The sequence below is a fragment of the Somniosus microcephalus genome, chromosome 26 (assembly GCF_052327205.1).
Source record: "Somniosus microcephalus isolate GS21.2 chromosome 26, FLI_Smic_1.0, whole genome shotgun sequence".
In the NCBI taxonomy this organism is placed as follows: Eukaryota; Metazoa; Chordata; class Chondrichthyes; order Squaliformes; family Somniosidae; genus Somniosus; species Somniosus microcephalus.
The window spans coordinates 13598032-13615688 of NC_141012.1; the positions used below are offsets into that span (position 1 = coordinate 13598032).

The 17657-nt window shown below is 45.8% G+C and overlaps 1 long non-coding RNA gene across 1 annotated transcript; it reads right to left on the minus strand.

The window, feature by feature from the left end:
• Window positions 1-9052: 9052 nt before the first annotated feature.
• LOC147100302 (uncharacterized) lies at window positions 9053-16986 on the minus strand. Its single transcript, XR_015073708.1, has 2 exons — window positions 16386-16986; window positions 9053-10001 (listed from the first exon to the last, which is right to left on the minus strand). It is a non-coding gene; the product is annotated as an uncharacterized LOC147100302 (long non-coding RNA).
• Window positions 16987-17657: the final 671 nt, after the last annotated feature.

Genomic DNA, 17657 nt, shown 5'->3' on the forward strand with positions numbered 1-17657 from the left:
CAGGGGGCAAGCAACCTTAGATCTGGTCCTGTGTAACGAGACAGGATTAATTAAAAATGTCCTAGTAAAGGATCCCCTTGGAATGAGTGACCATAACATGGTTGAATTCCATATTCAATTAGAGGGTGAGGAGGTTGTATCTCAAACAAGCGTGCTAAGCTTGAATAAAAGAGACTATGAAGGTATGAGAGCGGAATTGAGTAAAGTGGATTGGGAAAATAGATTAAAGGGTAAGACGATACATGATCAGTGGTGTACATTTAAGGAGTTATTTTACAACTTCCAAAAAAAGTATATTCCACTGAGAAAAAAAGGGTGTAAAAGAAAAGACAGCCATCCGTGGCTAAGTAAAGAAATTAAGGATAGTATTCGACTAAAAACAAGGGCATATAAGGTAGCCAAATCTAGTGGGAGGATAGAGGATTAGGAAAACTTTAAAAGACAGCAAAAAATAACAAAAAGATTGATTAAGAAAGGGAAGATAGATTATGAAAGTAAATTAGCAAAAAATATAAAAGCAGATAGTAAGAGTTTTTATAGTTATATAAAAAGAAAAAGGGTGGCTAAAGTAAATGTTGGTCCCTTAGAGGATGAGACCGGGAAATTAATGGTAGGAAATATGGAGATGGCAAAAACACTGAATGAATATTTTGTATCAGTCTTTACAGTAGAGGACACCAAGAATATCCCAACACTGGACAAGCAGGGGGCTATGGGGGGGAGGAGATAAACACGATCAAAATCACTAAGGAAGTGGTACTCGGTAAAATAATGGGACTCAAGGCGGATAAATCGCCTGGACCTGATGGCTTACATCCTAGGGTCTTGAGGGAAGTGGCGGTAGGGATTGTGGATGCATTGGTAATAATCTTCCAAAACTCCCTGGACTCAGCAAAGGTCCCGGCAGACTGGAAAACTGCTAATGTAACACCCTTATTTAAAAAGGGCAGTAGACAGAAGGCTGGAAACTATAGACCGGTTAGCCTAACATCTGTGGTAGGTAAAATTTTGGAGTCCATTATTAAGGAGACAGTAACAGGACATTTGGATAATCATAATTTAATAGGACAAAGTCAGCATGGTTTTATGAAGGGGAAGTCATGTTTGACAAATTTTCTGGAGTTCTTTGAGGAAGTAACATATAGGGTGGATAAAGGTGAACCAGTGGACGTTGTGTATTTAGACTTCCAAAAGGCATTTGACAAGGTGCCACACAAAAGATTATTGCTTAAGATAAAAAATCACGGGATTGGGGGTAATATTCTGGCATGGATAGAGGATTGGCTATCTAACAGAAGGCAGAGAGTTGGGATAAATGGTTCATTCTCAGACTGGCAATCAGTAACCAGTGGTGTTCCGCAGGGGTCAGTGCTGGGTCCCCAACTCTTTACAATCTATATTAACGATTTGGAGGAGGGGACCGAGTGTAACATATCAAAGTTTGCAGATGATACTAAGATGGGAGGGAAAGTAGTGTGAGGAGGACATAAAAAACCTGCAAGGGGACATAGACAGGCTAAGTAAGTGGGCAGAGATTTGGCAGATGGAATACAATACTGGAAAGTGTGAGGTTATGCACTTTGGCAGGAAAAATCGTAGAGCAAGTTATTATCTTAATGGCAAGAAACTGGAAAGTACTGAAGTACAAAGGGATCTGGGGTCCTGGTGCACGAAACTCAGAAGGTTAGTATGCAGGTGCAGCAAGTGATTAAGAAGGCCAATGGAATGTTGGCTTTCATTGCTAGGGGGATAGAATATAAAAATAGGGAGGTATTGCTTCAGTTGTACAAGGTATTGGTGAGACCGCACCTGGAATACTGCATACAGTTTTGGTGTCCATACTTAAGAAAAGACATACTTGCTCTCGAGTCAGTACAAAGAAGGTTCACTCGGTTAATCCTGGGGATGAGGGGATGGACATATGAGGAGAGGTTGAGTAGATTGGGACTCTACTCATTGGAGTTCAGAAGAATGAGAGGCGATCTTATTGAAACATATAAGATTGTGAAGGGGTTGGATCGGGTGGATGCAGGGAGGATGTTCCAGATGATGGGTGAAACTAGAACTAGGGGGCATAGTCTTAGAATAAGGTGCTGCTCTTTCAAAACTGAGATGAGGAGGAACTACTTCACTCAGAGGGTGGTAGGTCCATGGAATATGCTGCCCCAAAAAGCTGTCGAAGCTACATCATTACATAAATTTAAAACAGAAATAGACAGTTTCCTAGAAGAAAAGGGAATTAAGGGTTACGGGGAGCGGGCAGGAATTTGGACATGAGTCTAGGTTCGGATCGGTCATGGCCCTGTGGGTAGCGGAGCGGGCCCAGGGACCGTGTAGCCTGATCCTGCTCCTGTTTCGTGTGTCTAATTCTGTTAGATTCAGGAGATAGTCCTGTCATAGTGGATTGGCGGTTAGGATCAGATCAGCCATGATCTTATTGAATGGCGGAGCAGGCTCGAGGGGCCAATTGGCCTACTCCTGCTCCTATTTCTTATGTTCTTATGTTCTTATTCCAGTAGATGAATAGACAATAAATCCCCCAAATATTAAGAGCCATCTTATAATTGCACGATTATCTCCAGTATAATAGAGCATTCTTTTTTCTCGCCTCCCCCCTCCCCCCTCCCCCTCACCTCTAATATCAGGAATCTTTCAAAAATATATATTCTTATCCTCTACTTTTTAAATTTATTTCCTAACCAACTTTCTCTTGTTCTCTGCCACAAATGTAGAGAAGATCTTTCCACTTGTGGGGAGACCAAAACTAGGACTAGGGACCATAAATATAAGATAGTCACTAATAAATCCAATAGGGAATTCAGGAGAAACCTCTTCACCCAGAGAGTGGTGAGAATGTGGAACTCGCTACCACAGGGAGTGGTTGAGGCGAATAGCGTTGATGTATTTAAGGGGAAATTAGATAAGCACATGAGGGAGAAAGGTATAGAAGGATATGCTGATAGGGTGAGATAAAGAGGGGTGGGAGGTGTTATGTATTGTGTTTTCTATTGTGTGTTCTCCTCCCACCTGTGGTGGTGCTGTCACAGGAGATAAATTGTTGGGTGTTCTCTGTTAAGTTTAGCTCTCTTTGTTCGGAACTTGCCAGAACTTCCTTTCCTTCCAATAAAGCACTTCATGTTTGAATCTCTGAGTTCTGAGTCCTAAATTGTGTCTAGGTAGAAAGGTACCGACACAACAAGTGGCAACGAGGAACGGACGAATCTGCGTACGTTACGGGTGCAGTGAGTAAACAGAAAATTTAATTTGAAACGTGAGATGGCTACTATATTAGGAAACATCGGTGATTTTGATGAAAATGTGGAGCAATGGAGCGCTTATACAGAACGTTTTGACTATTTTGTATTGGCGAATGCGGTGGCAAATGAAAAGGTCGTGCCTACCTTTTTGAGTGTAATCGGGCCGAAGACATTCAATTTACTTCGCAGCCTCGTGCAACCAGATAAGCCAGGAACTAAAACATATAAGCAACTAGTGGAAATTCTTGGAGCACATTTTTCACCAAAACCTCTGGTTATTGCTGAGAGATTTAGATTTCATAAACGGAATCAAGAGGAGGGGGAATCAGTGACGATGTTTATTGCTGCTTTAAAAAGGTTGTCGGAACACTGCCAGTTCAAGGAGGTGCTGAATGACACCATTAGAGACAGACTTGTGTGTGGTCTGCAAAATGCAGCCACACAGAAGCGCCTTCTTACTGAGGACAACCTTACTCTTGAAAAGGCCATTGAAGTTAGTGTCTCCATGGAGATGGCGGAAAAGGAGGCTCACCAGTTCAGTTCAACAGGCAGAGTTCACAAGGTGTCATCTGAGCCGAAAGGTGCGCGGAACGGCACATGTTACCGTTGTGGGAAAACGGGCCATCACGCTAATGACTGCTGGTGTATGGAGCTGGAATGCCGAAATTGTGGCAAAAGGGGTCACATTGAACGCGCCTGTAGAGGTAAAAAAAGAACAGACAGAGCTGGGAAGCATGGAAGCAAAATGTCTGTATTTGGACAAGAGAGGAAAAAGAGTGTTCATTCAGTGCAGTATGATGGAACAAGCAAAACAGAGGGGAGCGACACCTCTGAGGAGGAAGAGGTGCACATACTGACGGTTGCAGGTGATTTATATGGCTACTGGGTGTCACCACTGGTGGAGGGACAATCAGTGCGGATGGAGGTGGACACAGGCGCGGCTGTGTCCCTTGTTTCAGACACTGTCTACAACAAAATGCTAAAGCATCTTACCCTTCAGCCAACAAACATTGTGCTAAAGACGTATACCGGCGAACCTGTGGCCATGAGAGGCGTCATTGAGGTGACAGTTAAATTGAACAGACAGACTGCAAAACTGCCACTATATGTGGTAAAGGGAAATTACCCATCACATGATGTCAAAAGGGGAGTCAGGTCTGACTACAGTGTTAAACAAACATGCAGAACTCTTCAATGGGGAACTTGGGAGCATGAAAAAGATCAGCGTGAGACTGGACATTAAACCTGACAGCAAGCCGAAGTTTCACAAAGCCCGACCTGTACCCGATGCAATTAGGCCAAAAGTTGAGGCTAACTTGGAGGCCTTAGTCGACAATGGAGTCCTGGAGCCTGTGAGCGTGAGCAAATGGGCCACACCCATTGTTCCTGTCCTGAAAAAGGATGGATCTGTTCGAATCTGCGGGGATTTTAAAGTGACTATTAACCCGGTGCTGTCTGCGGAACAGTACCCTCTTCCCCTCATTGATGATCTTTTTACGGGCCTGGCCAGAGGGCAAAAGTTCAGCAAAATAGACTTATGCCAGGCTTATCTACAAATGCATGTCGATGACAAATCAAAGGAGCTGCTGACAATTGTGACACACAAGGGGCTATACAGGTACTGCCGCCTTCCGTTTGGAATTATGTCGGCCCCTGCTCTATTCCAAAGGGCAATGGATCAGATTTTGAGTGGACTGCCAGGAGTCCAGTGCTACCTGGACGACATCCTTGTCACTGGGACAAATGAGGAGGATCATCTTCTGAACTTGGATGCGACACTACAACGACTGAAAGAGTACGGACTCCGAGTTCGTAAAGACAAATGTGAATTCTTTCAGTCTCCAGTTGAGTACCTGGGACATGTGATTGACGCTACTGGCCTGCATAAGGCGCCGTCAAAGGTCAAGGCGATCGTGGAGGCCCCAGCACCCCAGAATGTGAGCCAGTTACGTTCATTTCTGGGGCTACTTAACTACTATGGGAAATTTATTCCAGACTTAGCAACATTGCTGAAGCCGTTACATCAGTTGCTATGTCAAGGCAAAACATGGAAATGGACTGAACTGTGCAACAAAGCTTTCGCCCAAGCAAAGAAAGCATTGCTGAAATCGGAGGTCCTGACACACTTCGACCCAAAGCTACCCGTGCAGCTAGCATGTGATGCATCACCATATGGTGTGGGAGCAGTCATATCCCACATCATGCCTTCGGGTGAAGAGAAACCTATCGCCTTTGCATCACGCACCTTGAACAAGGCCGAGAGTAACTATGCGCAGATCGAGCGCGAGGCCTTGGGAATCGTTTTTGGAATTCGAAAATTTCATCAGTACCTGTTTGGGAGAAGGTTCACACTCCTGACGGACCACCGTCCATTGACTTCAATCTTCAGGCCCCACACCGGAATTCCGTCTCTTGCTGCAAGCAGGATGCAAAGGTGGGCTTTACTATTGTCAGGACACAAATACGACATCAAATATCGCAAATCAGACTTGCACAGCAACGCAGACGGTCTCTCGAGGCTACCCTTGCCTGTTACTCCCCCAGAGCCTCGTCGGATAGACATCTTCTACTTTAGACAAGTGGAGGGAGCACCTGTCACTGCAGTTCAGGTGCGAAGGTACACCCGCAACGATCCAGTCCTGTCTGAGGTAATGGACGATGTCATTCGAGGGAGAGCTATAGGAGATTCTCCTAGTTTGAAACCTTACGTTTCAAAAAGAAATGAGCTCTCCGTCCAGGCAGGTTGTCTTCTTTGGGGACACCGTGTCATCATTCCGCCACCTCTGAGGGAACCTATACTGCAACAACTTCATACAGGCCACAGTGGGATGGTTCGGATGAAGGAAATGGCAAGAAGCTACTTCTGGTGGCTAGGTCTCGATGGGAATATTGAGGAGAAAGCCAAAACATGTTCCCCATGTCAAAGGGTCTGGAATGTTCCACAGCTGGCAACCCTACACCCCTGGGATTGGCCTGCAGAAGTGTGGCAGTGAGTACATGTGGACTTCGCCGGTCCTTTCGAAGAGAAGATGTTTATGGTGGTTGTGGATGCTCGTAGCAAGTGGCCGGAGGTCGCTGTGATGAGGTCTACCACGGCAGAGAAAACAATTGAGAAACTTGGTGAGATGTTCAGCCGTTATGGCTCACCGGAACAACTCGTAAGTGACAACGGTCCACAATTTGTATCACAGGAGTTTGCAACCTTCCTGCATGTGAATGGTGTCCAACACATCAGGTCTGCGCCCTATCATCCCTCTACTAACGGCCAGGCAGAAAGGTTTGTGCAAACTTTGAAGTACGCCTTGAAGGCATCGCAAGGTCAGGGCTCAATCCACCAACGTCTGAACAGCTTCCTGTTGTCCTACAGGAACGAGTTGCATGCCACAACCAAAACTTCCCCCGCTTCGCTCATGATGAAGAGGCAGTTGCGGACAAATTTTGACTTACTCAAACCTCCAAGGGCAGAACAGGTTGTCCATTGTCAACAACAAGCTCAAGTTGAAAAGAGAGAGAAAAGAGCCAAGGAGAGACGGTTTCACCCTGGAGAGCACGTCCTAGCTCGAAACTACAACACTGGACCGAAATGGGTTCCTGCTACGGTGATCGCGCAGACGGGCCCTGTGTCTTACACGGTTGAGACTGCTGAGGACGTCGTCTGGAGAAGACACATAGATCAACTGTTGCTAGGAGCAGAGACAGCCACAGAGGCTCCAACGGCTGGTTGGCCTGAACTGTTTCCGGATGATACTGCAAACCAGCATCCTTTGCCACAGTGCTCTTCTCCAACACAGGAAGTCAAAGAGACTGTTCCACCTGTGCAAACTCCTGACTTTCGACTGACACAGGCACCTTCTCCATCCAGGCCTGTGTCAATGCCTACTGCTGTGGAAGCCAGCGATGACCGCCGGTATCCTGTCAGAGAGCGGCGGCCTCCAAGATGCTTGGATCTGTAGGTTTAGTGACTTACCCACAAGACTGGGGCAGAATAAACCCCAGGGTAAAGTCAGGGTTTGAGGCAGTCTACCTCTACCCTAGGTTCGTTGAGTGCATTGAAAGTAACTTACCTGTTGAGGAATAATGTGGACCTTCCATTTAAGAGGGGAGGAAATGTTATGTATTGTGTGTTCTATTGTGTGTTCTCCTCCCACCTGTGGTGGCGCTGTCACAGGAGATAAATGGTTGGGTGTTCTCTGTTAAGTTTAGCTCTCTTTGTTCGGAACTTGCCAGAACTTCCTTTCCTTCCAATAAAGCACTTCATGTTTGAATCTCTGAGTTCTGAGTCCTAAATTGTGTCTAGGTAGAAAGGTACCGACACAACAGGAGGAGGCTCGTGTGGAGCATAAACACCAGCATGGGCTAGTTGGGCCGAATGACCTCTTTCTGTGCTGTACATTCTATGTAAAAACCATTGTTGAAGCATAGAGTCCGGATACAGCACAGAAAGAGGCCCTTCGGCCCATCGTGTCCACGCCGGCTAACAAGCCCTGTCTATTCTAATCCCAATTTTCAAAAGGAAATTAGGTATTTGTTTGAAAAATATTCAAGGATATGGAGAATGAGCAGTAGAATGGGACTAGAGTAAGTGGCTCATGTGGAGAAAAAACACCAATGCAGGCTTGATGGGCCCTCTGGCCTGTTTCTGTGCTGTAACTTTCCACGATTCTCTCTCTGTTATTTTATATTCCTTTTCTCCTTTGTTCAGTTGTCTGTCACACTCCTTCATACACTGGCCTTATCTTTAACCAACTGCCAAACGAATTGCTCATGATCTTTGCCCTTTCATGACTTTCTGTCAGATCTCCTCCCACTATTTTCCGACATCATTTCCATTGGAAGGGGTAGCACTCATCCATTTCCAGGTAGCTCTATGCAAATGTGGTGGTAAAAACACAGTGACATCATACATCCCTTTTCTTGCCACTTCCTCTTCAAATGGTCGTCCAGGGTTGTTAGGTGGGTTGGTAAACACTGCAGAAGAGGTAGGAGCGAATTTAACAAGCCCAGCCACTATTTTTATAGGATTTCCAGAAATGTGGGCCTCGGTTTTAACCCCCACCCCCAGCAATGGGCAGGAGAGTGTCAGGGAGAGGGGTTTAAAATATCAGAATTGACCCCATTCCCGGTCGCTGCGATTCAGGCCCCAGACGAGGATCCCGCTAAAAGCAGGTTAGGCCTACTTAACATGCAAAAGTCGCGGCCCGATGATGTCAACGGCGCCGCAACTTATTTTTAACCTCAACACGGGGGGGGGGGGGGGGGCGTGCTGTCTGTTGCCCGGCAACAGCAACACGGTGGAAGAATCTGACTGGCCAGCAGAGGCCCAGGTAATTTTTTTTTTTTTTAGAACTTTTGCCTGGTTTTAAGCTCCTTGTGAGCCAGGAGGAGCAGGAGACTGATACTTGGGATGGCAGGAATGACGTATGAGGAGAGATTGGGTCAATTGGGCTTATACTCACTGGAGTTTAGAAGAATGAGAGGGGATCTCATCGAAACTTATAAAATTCTAACAGGACTGGACAGTCTAGATGCAGGAAGGATGTTCCCGATGGTGGGGGAGGCCAGAACCAGGGTTCACAGTCTAAGGATAAGGGGTAAGCCATTTAGGACTGAAATGAGGAGGAATTTCTTCACCCAAAGAGTGGTGAACCTGTGGAATTCTCTACCACAGAAGGCAGTTGAGGCCAATTCATTAAATATATTCAAGAAGGAGTTGGATATATGTCTTGAGGCTAAAGGGATCAAGGGATATGGGGAGAAAGCAGGGACATGGTGACATGAATCAGTCATTCATGAAATCAAAATCAAATCAACTTTTATTGTCATTGTTAGTGCACAAGTGCAGTACAACGAAATGTAGGCTTGCGGCTCCCGAGAGTGTACATTTAGGTTAAGACATTTAAACATTCAACATACATTTGGCTTGTAATACATTAACATAAACATAACCATAATAAAGTGCATTGGCAGACGTGCAGGCTTTAGAGTTTATTTGTGGAGTTCAGTAGGATGACAGCCCTGGGAAAGAAGCTGTTCCTAAATTTGGTCGTACGGGTACGAATGCCTCTGTAGCGTCTCCCAGATGGCAGGAGGGCAAACAGACTGTGGCTGGGGTGGGTAGGGTCTTTGATGATGGACCGTGACCTCTGTAAACAGCGTTTCTGGTATATGTGCTCTATGGTCGGTAGCCGGGTGCCGGTAATGCGTTGGGCAGTTTTGACTACCCGCTGCAGGGCTTTCCGGTCATAGTAGCTACAGCTGCCATACCATACTGTGATACAGTTTGTCAGGATGCTCTCTATTGTGCAGCGGTAAAAGTTAGAGAGGATCAGGGGTGACAGGTTACATCCTGAAGAAAGACTTATGAAATAATACTGAGCTGTCTACGGGTGGCGCTGTCCAGGGAGAGTATAAATACTCCGGCGCGGGCCCAGCTTGCGCAGGACATTCTTAACAGGAACTAGTGAAGGACACAACTAGACCTCCATGTTGTAAAACAGTTGATTAAAGCTTTGTTTAACGCTCAGACCAAGTGCCTAGTAGTTTTCTTACGTCACAGGGTACTGAATTTGGATGATCAGCCATGATCTCATTGAATGGCGGAGCAGGCTCGAGGGGCCGAATGGCCTACTCCTGCTCCTATCTTCTATGTTTTTATGTTTCTATTTTCAATCGGCCTTTGTGCCGTTTGCCAGGAGGCTGCCCAGTTGGGTGCTGAGGGGGCCTGGTTCCTTTGCTGCGGGTCATCTGGAGGAGGAAAGGAGGAACAAAAAGGTTAGAACAGTTTTCTGAGGAATGGAGCTCACATCACTTTCAAGAGAAGGAGCGGCAGGAGGCTTTTATGACACCATCACCACGTTTAATGCAGGGTAGAGTAGGGAGCGAAGAAAGTGAAGCAGAATGCCATGGCAACACCTCAGTTGACACATGGCCATCTACCTTCCCATCTTTGACACACTTTGTGACTTCCCTTTCCAGCATCCGCAAGCCTTCAACAACAGCTTGCATTTATATAGCGCCTTTAACATAGTAAAACGTCCCCAGGTGCTTCACAGGCACGTTTTCAGACAAAATTTGACAACGAGCCACATAAATAGACATTAGGACAGGTGACCAAAAGCTTGGTCAAAGAGGCAGATTTTAAGGAGCGGCTTCATAAAGAAGGAGAGGTAAAGAGGCAGAGAGGCTTAGGGAGGGAATTCCAGAACTTAGGGCCTAGGCAGCTGAAGACACAGCCTCCAATGAAAAATCGGTGATGCGCAAGGGGCCAGTGTTGGAGGAGCGCAGCGATCTCAGAGGGTTGTTGGGCTAGAAGGAGTTACAGAAGAGGTTTCAGGCGGAGCCCGTCATCAGAAGTTGATCTGCTGTTTAGTTCCAGAATTTCTGTTATACTGCAATATCCACTGAATGGACTGGAGGCACACCGTATATAAGGAATTGGAGGGGCCATCAGAGTTAATTCTGGGATATCGAGCAGGAAAGGAGAAAGAAATATAACTCCACCAAAAGAGACCATAGAATCATAGAATGGTTGCAGCATGGGAGAAGGCCATTCGGCCTGTCGAGCCCGTGCCGGCTCTCTACAAGAGCACTTCAGCTTGTCCCACTCTCCCAGCCCTTTCCCCGTAGCCCTACAAATTTCTTCCCTTCAGATACTTATCCAATTCCCTTTCGAAAGCCGTGATTGAATCTACCTCCACCACCCTTTCAGGCAGTGCATTCCAGATCTTAACCACTCGCTGCGTAAAGAAGTTTTTTCTTACGTCGCCTTTGGTTCTTTTGCCAATCACCTTAAATCTGCGTCCTCTGGTTCTCGACCCTTCTGCCAATGGGAACAGTTTCTCTCTGTCTGCTCTGTCCAGACCCCTCATGATTTTGAACACCTCTATCAAATCTCCTCTCAATCTTCTCTGCTCCAAGGAGAACAACCCCAGCTTCTCCAGTCTATCAACGTAACTGAAGTCCCTCATCCCTGGAATCATTCTTGTAAATCTTTTCTGCACCTTCTCTAAGGCCTTCACATCCTTACTAAAGTGTGGTGCCCAGAATTGGGTCGAACCAGTGTTTTATCCAAGTTCTTCATAATTTCCACGCTTTTGTACTCTATACTTCTATTCATGAAGCCCAGGATCCTGTAAGCCTTTTTAACTGCTTTCTCAACCTGCCCTGATGCCTTCAACGATTTGTGCACATATACCCTCAGGTGTCTCTGTTCATGCACCCCCTTCAGGATTGTACCATTTAGTTTATATGTCCTCTCCCCATTCTTTCTACCAAAATGTATCACTTCAAACTGAAGATGGGGGGTTGGGGGTGGTGAATGAGCTATCGGTCTGGACAGAGTAGATAGAGAGAAACTGTTCCCATTGGCGGAAGAGTCGAGAACCAGAGGGCACAGAGTTAAGGTGATTGGCAAAAGAACCAAAGGCGACCTGAGGGAAAACTTTTTTACACAGTGAGTGGTTATGATCTGAAATGCACTGCCTGAGAGGGTGGTGGAGGCAGACTCAATCACGACTTTCAATAGGGAGTTGGATAAGTACCTGAAAGCAAAAAAGTTTGCAGGGCTATGAGGAAATGGCAGGGGGAGTGGGACTAGCTGAAGTGCTCTTGCAGAGAGCCGGCACGGGCTCGACGGGCCGAAGGGCCTTCTTCCGTGCTGAAACCATCCTATGATTCTATGACTCTCCTCTTCCCAGCCTTTGCACCAATGGATTGGACGTACGCAGATAGCGCAGTTCAAGCCTCTTGGCGGGTCTGTTGTTCTTGTGCCTGAACTCCCGTGCCTGAGGCATTCCCAGGTGCATAGAGGCAACTGTTGTAAGTCTTACGGCTTTACGTTGTCCATCAGATGTAGAGATAAAAGAACCTCAAAGTGTATGCAAACTCTCTCAAACAGCTTCAACAGCTAAATACTGAAAAATTAGAATTCTGAAAAACAGCTGATTTCAGAAGCCAAAAGCAAAATACTGCAGATGCTGGAAATCTGAAATAAAAACAGAAAATGTTGGAAATACTCAGCAGGTCAGGCAGCATCCGTGGAGAGAGAAACAGAGTTAACGTTTCAGGTCGATGGCCCTTCAAGGGTCATCGACCTGAAACGTTAACTCTGTTTCTCTCTCCACGGATGCTGCCTGACCTGCTGAGTATTTCCAGCATTTTCTGATTTCAGAAGCCATTTGGCCCATTTTTTTTCCTGGCCATTACAGTTTCCGCTCAATGTTTACCTGCAAGAAAGAGATGCTCTGCTAGACAGAGTTGATGGCAGAAACCTCTCAGTGCCAGCTTTAACCAGAATCTAACACAGCACTGAGTGTACAGAAACTAGGCTAGATCCAGGTGTGCAGATCCTCAGCCGTTCAGTCAGAATTAAAATCACTTACAACAAGTCAAAGTCAGACAGCTGCCACAGTGTAGGTGACATTTTAAACAAGACAAGTGCGTTAACTAAAGGAGACAGAATCTGCTTCACAGATAAATGACTGGCTTTATTCTAAGCTTTTTTTGTTGTTGACCGATTAGGTTGATAAAAGACAGAACTGCCAATTTAAAATATATACATCCTGAGCTGAGCAAATCAACCATTTTGACGGGAGGGCAGGAAAAGGATTCAAACTTTAAGAACGGCACCATCCTGTAAACGTTACCCATTCATTAATTCTTCCCCTTGCTATTATTTCTGTGTATATAATCCGATTACTTTTTTTTGCATGCACTTCTTTCACTGTCTGCCCTCTCAGGTGGATGTAAAAGATCCCATGGCACTGTTCAAAGAAAAGCCGGGGAGTTCTCCCGGGGCCCTGGCCAACAATTAGCGCTCAACGAACAACACTCAAACAGATTATTTGATCATTTATCTCAACGCTGTCTGTGGGATCTTGCTGTGTTGGAATTGCCCGCTGCGCTTCCCCACATTGACTGCACTTCAAAAGCAACTCATTGGCTGTGACCCACTTTGCGATGTCCTGAGGTCATGAAAGGTGCTATATAAATGCAAATTATTTCTTTATTATACAATAGAATCATCGAATCACACAGCGCAGAGGAGGCCATTCGGCCCATCGTGCCTGTGCCGGCTCTTTGAAAGAGCTCTCCAATTATTCCCGCCCCCCTGCTCTTTCCCCAGAGCCCTGCAAATGTTTTCCTTTCTCATATTGACATTGTCACAGTTACCATGTGTACAAGACAGTGATTAGCCCTCAGTTGGAGGACAGTGTGCATTTCTGGGCACCCTATTGTGAAAAGGATATCAGGGCAATGGAAAGGAGTAATCTAATAGAGGTTTACAAATTTATGAAAGGTTTTGAGACAACAAATAGTGAAAGATTGTTTTCGCTGGTTGGAAAATCCATAACAAGGGGCATATACTCTAGATTATCACTAACATCACAATTTCCATTGAGCAATTGTGCATTTCATTTGAGTTGCAAGGTCTGTTGAAATCTCAGTTTTTATTTTTTTTAAATAGCAAGCTTATACCAAACAACCATTCTGAAATAACAACAGAAAACGCTGGAAAAACTCAGCAGGCCAGGGCAGCATCGGTGGAGAGAGAAACAGAGTCAACGCTTCAGGCCGCTTTCGTCAGAACTGGAAAAAGCAGGAAATGGAAAGCAGGTTTAGGGGCTGGGAAAAGGGGGAGGGGATGAAAGAACAAAAGGGAAGGTCAGTGATGGGATAGAAAGTGGGAGAGATGAAGAGACATTGAGAGACATTAAGAGATATTCAAGGTGAGAGGAGGTGGTAATGGGACAGGTTAGGGAATAAAGGATGGCTGTAGATGGGGTGTGAATTGCGCTGGCAGAATGAAGGACAGCTGTCACGTGGGAGGGAAGAGAAAAAAAAAGAAAATATATATATGTGATCGGGGCTGAGGTTATGATCTGAAATTGTTGAACTCTATGTTGAGTCCAGAAGGCTGTAAAGTGCCTAATCGAAAGATGAGGTGCTGTTCCTCGAGCTTACGCTGAGCTTCCGTGGAACAATGCAAGAGGCCGAGGACGGTGAGGTCCGAGTGGGAATGGGGCGGAGAATTAAAGTGACAGGCGACCGGAAGCTCGGGGTCCCCCTTACGGACTGAACGGAGGTGTTCCGCAAAGCAGTCACCCAATCTGCGTTTGGTCTCCCCAATGTAGAGGAGACCACACCGTGAGCAGCGAATACAGTATACTAGGTTGCAAGAAGTACAAGTAAATCGCTGTTTCACATTCTGAAGCTTGTTTTATTTTAAACTATAAACAGCCTGACAAATGTACACCGGTTGGTGAAACTGGCTGTCCAGTGTGTTACGGGTGTTTATTTTTACCTACGAACAATGACGGGCAGGAAAGGGGCCCCTAGTGCGGTCTTGGAGCATACATGCCAGCTGTGGCTCAGTGGGTAGCACGCTCACCTTTGGGTCAGAAGGTTGTGGGTTCAAGTCCCACTCCAGGGACTTGAGCACAGAAATCTAGGCTGACATTCCAGTGCAGTACTGCGGGAGTGCTGCACTGTCGGAGGTGCCATCTTTCAGAGGAGATGCTAAACCAGGAGCCCGTCTCTCTCTCTCTCTCTCTCTCAGGTAAAAGATCCCATGGCATTATTTCAAAGAAGAGCAGGGGAGTTATCCCCAGTGTCCTGGGGCCAATATTTATCCCTCAATCAACATCAGCAAAACAAATTATAGAAGCTAGGAGCAGGAGTAGGCCATTCGGCCCCTCAAGCCTGTTCTGCCATTTAATGAGATCATGGCTGATCATCCAAATTCAGTACCCTGTCCCTGCTTTCTCCCCATATCACTTGATCCCTTTAGCCTTAAGAAATATATCTAACTCCTTCTTGAATATATTTAATAAGTTGGCCTCCACTGCCTTCTGTGGTAGAGAATTCCACAGGTTCACCACTCTCTGGGTGAAGAAATTCCTCCTCATCTCTGTCCTAAATGGCTTACCCCTTATCCTTAGACTGTGACCTCTGGTTCTGGACTCCCCCGCCATCGGGAACATCCTTCCTGCATCTAGTCTGTCTAGGATTGTTAGAATTTTATAAGTTTCAATGAGATCCCCTTTCATTCTTCTAAACTCTAGCAAATATAAGCCTATCTGGTCATTATCAGATTGCTGTTTGTGGGAACTTGCTATGCGCAATTTTGGCTGCCGCGTTTCCTACATTACAACAGTGACTACACTTCAAGAAGTACTTCATTGGCTGTAAAGTGCTTTGGGACATCCTGCAGTTGTGAAAGGCGCTATATAAATACAAATCTTTCTTTTTAGTCCATCCAGCCTTTTCCACACAACTTGTGATACTCTCCACCCCACCCGAAACCATGCGATCTCCTGGGAGAGGCGACAAAACAGATAAAAACTCAAACAACACACCCGCGTTGCTCGAGTTTCAGGTATTTTGCTGAAACATCTTTCTTTCAAAAATCATTGTGATTTGTACTCTGAAAGGAAATAAATTCTTCAGGAGCTCAAAATTGTTTCCAGCGTCATTTAAAAGTAAAAGTAAGATTCAGTGACTGCGTTATAAACCACACCACTGTCAGGCCACCAGGGCCATTATGATTAAGTCTAAGTGGCTGTGGTGTAAAAATTGGCTTAAATGCGGGAAAATGCCGATCTCCATTGATTTCAAAGGTGGGGCGGAGGTGCCGTGGGATCTTTTACATCCACCTGAGAGAGCAGACGGGGCCTCGGTTTAACGTCTCATCCGAAAGATGGCACCTCCGATAGTGCTGCACTCCCCTCAGCACCGCACTGGGAGCGTCAGCCTAGGTGTTTGGGCTCAAGTCTCTGGAGTGGGTCTTGAACCCACAACCTTCTGACTCCGAGGACGAGAGTGCTACCCACTGTAAGGTGTTTGGTTTCCTCGTCCTTACAAGGGTTCTTTGACTCTGGGTTTTACAGGAACAAAATGGTAGACGGCACAAAGGGTTAGGTTCAACCCAAAACTGTTAGTTTATTAAAACCAACAAAACACAGACAAAAATCTGTTGCGATTTGGCTGAAACTTACAATCACCCATCCGGCCGGTCGTTACCGTTGTGGATTGTAGGCCTGGATCGGAGATGACCTGTCCCCGTCCTCCTTTATCTGACTGCAGCTGCCTACACAGCGCAAACCCCTTGTAGAGTCACCTGATACTTACAATCACCCGTCCGGCTGGTCGTGGCCGACGTCGATTGCAGGCTGGAGGCTGGAGATGACCGTCTTCCCTTCCTTCTTACACCTGGCAGTTGCTGTAGTCAGAGCTAGCTTCCGAGAAAGAGAGAGCTTCCGAGCAAAAGAGAGAGAGCTGTGGTGTGGTTCCTTATAGTTCTTTTAGTCACCTGGCCCCATGCTGGGCCTCCCCCAACCAGTTTCGGTTGTCAGTTTGCTGAACTGTCCAACATTCACACCTCATCAACCTGTAATTCAATCACCGGAGGTGTACAGAGCTGTGAGATCGAAGATAACTCCTTATTTCTTCTCCCACTTTCTGTAACGCATATTCAATGTGATTTCTATTACTGTTGATGGCCAGTTGGCTGATTGACTTGTGTATCTTCCAACAGGTCAGGAAGTCGATCGTGACCCCATTGTTTCAGTTAAACTCAGAGCATTGTCCAGATGTTAATTTTTCCCATTGAAACCAATCATGATTCGAGGCCTCACAGTTCAATGTCAATGTCCTTTTCAGAGTTAATCATCCAGTATCAATGTGTTCTCCAAGAACTGCAAACTTTAATGACTGGCACCTTTTCTGTGCCTTAAAGTTTAACCGTGAGACAGTGATTAGCCCTCAGTTGGAGGACAGTGTGCATTTCTGGGCACCCTATTGTGAAAAGGATATCAGGGCAATGGAAAGGAGTAATCTAATAGAGGTTTACAAATTTATGAAAGGTTTTGAGACAACAAATAGTGAAAGATTGTTTTCGCTGGTTGGAAAATCCATAACAAGGGGCATATACTCTAGATTATCACTAACATCACAATTTCCATTGAGCAATTGTGCATTTCATTTGAGTTGCAAGGTCTGTTGAAATCTCAGTTTTTATTTTTTTTAAATAGCAAGCTTATACCAAACAACCATTCTGAAATAACAACAGAAAACGCTGGAAAAACTCAGCAGGCCAGGGCAGCATCGGTGGAGAGAGAAACAGAGTCAACGCTTCAGGCCGCTTTCGTCAGAACTGGAAAAAGCAGGAAATGGAAAGCAGGTTTAGGGGCTGGGAAAAGGGGGAGGGGATGAAAGAACAAAAGGGAAGGTCAGTGATGGGATAGAAAGTGGGAGAGATGAAGAGACATTGAGAGACATTAAGAGATATTCAAGGTGAGAGGAGGTGGTAATGGGACAGGTTAGGGAATAAAGGATGGCTGTAGATGGGGTGTGAATTGCGCTGGCAGAATGAAGGACAGCTGTCACGTGGGAGGGAAGAGA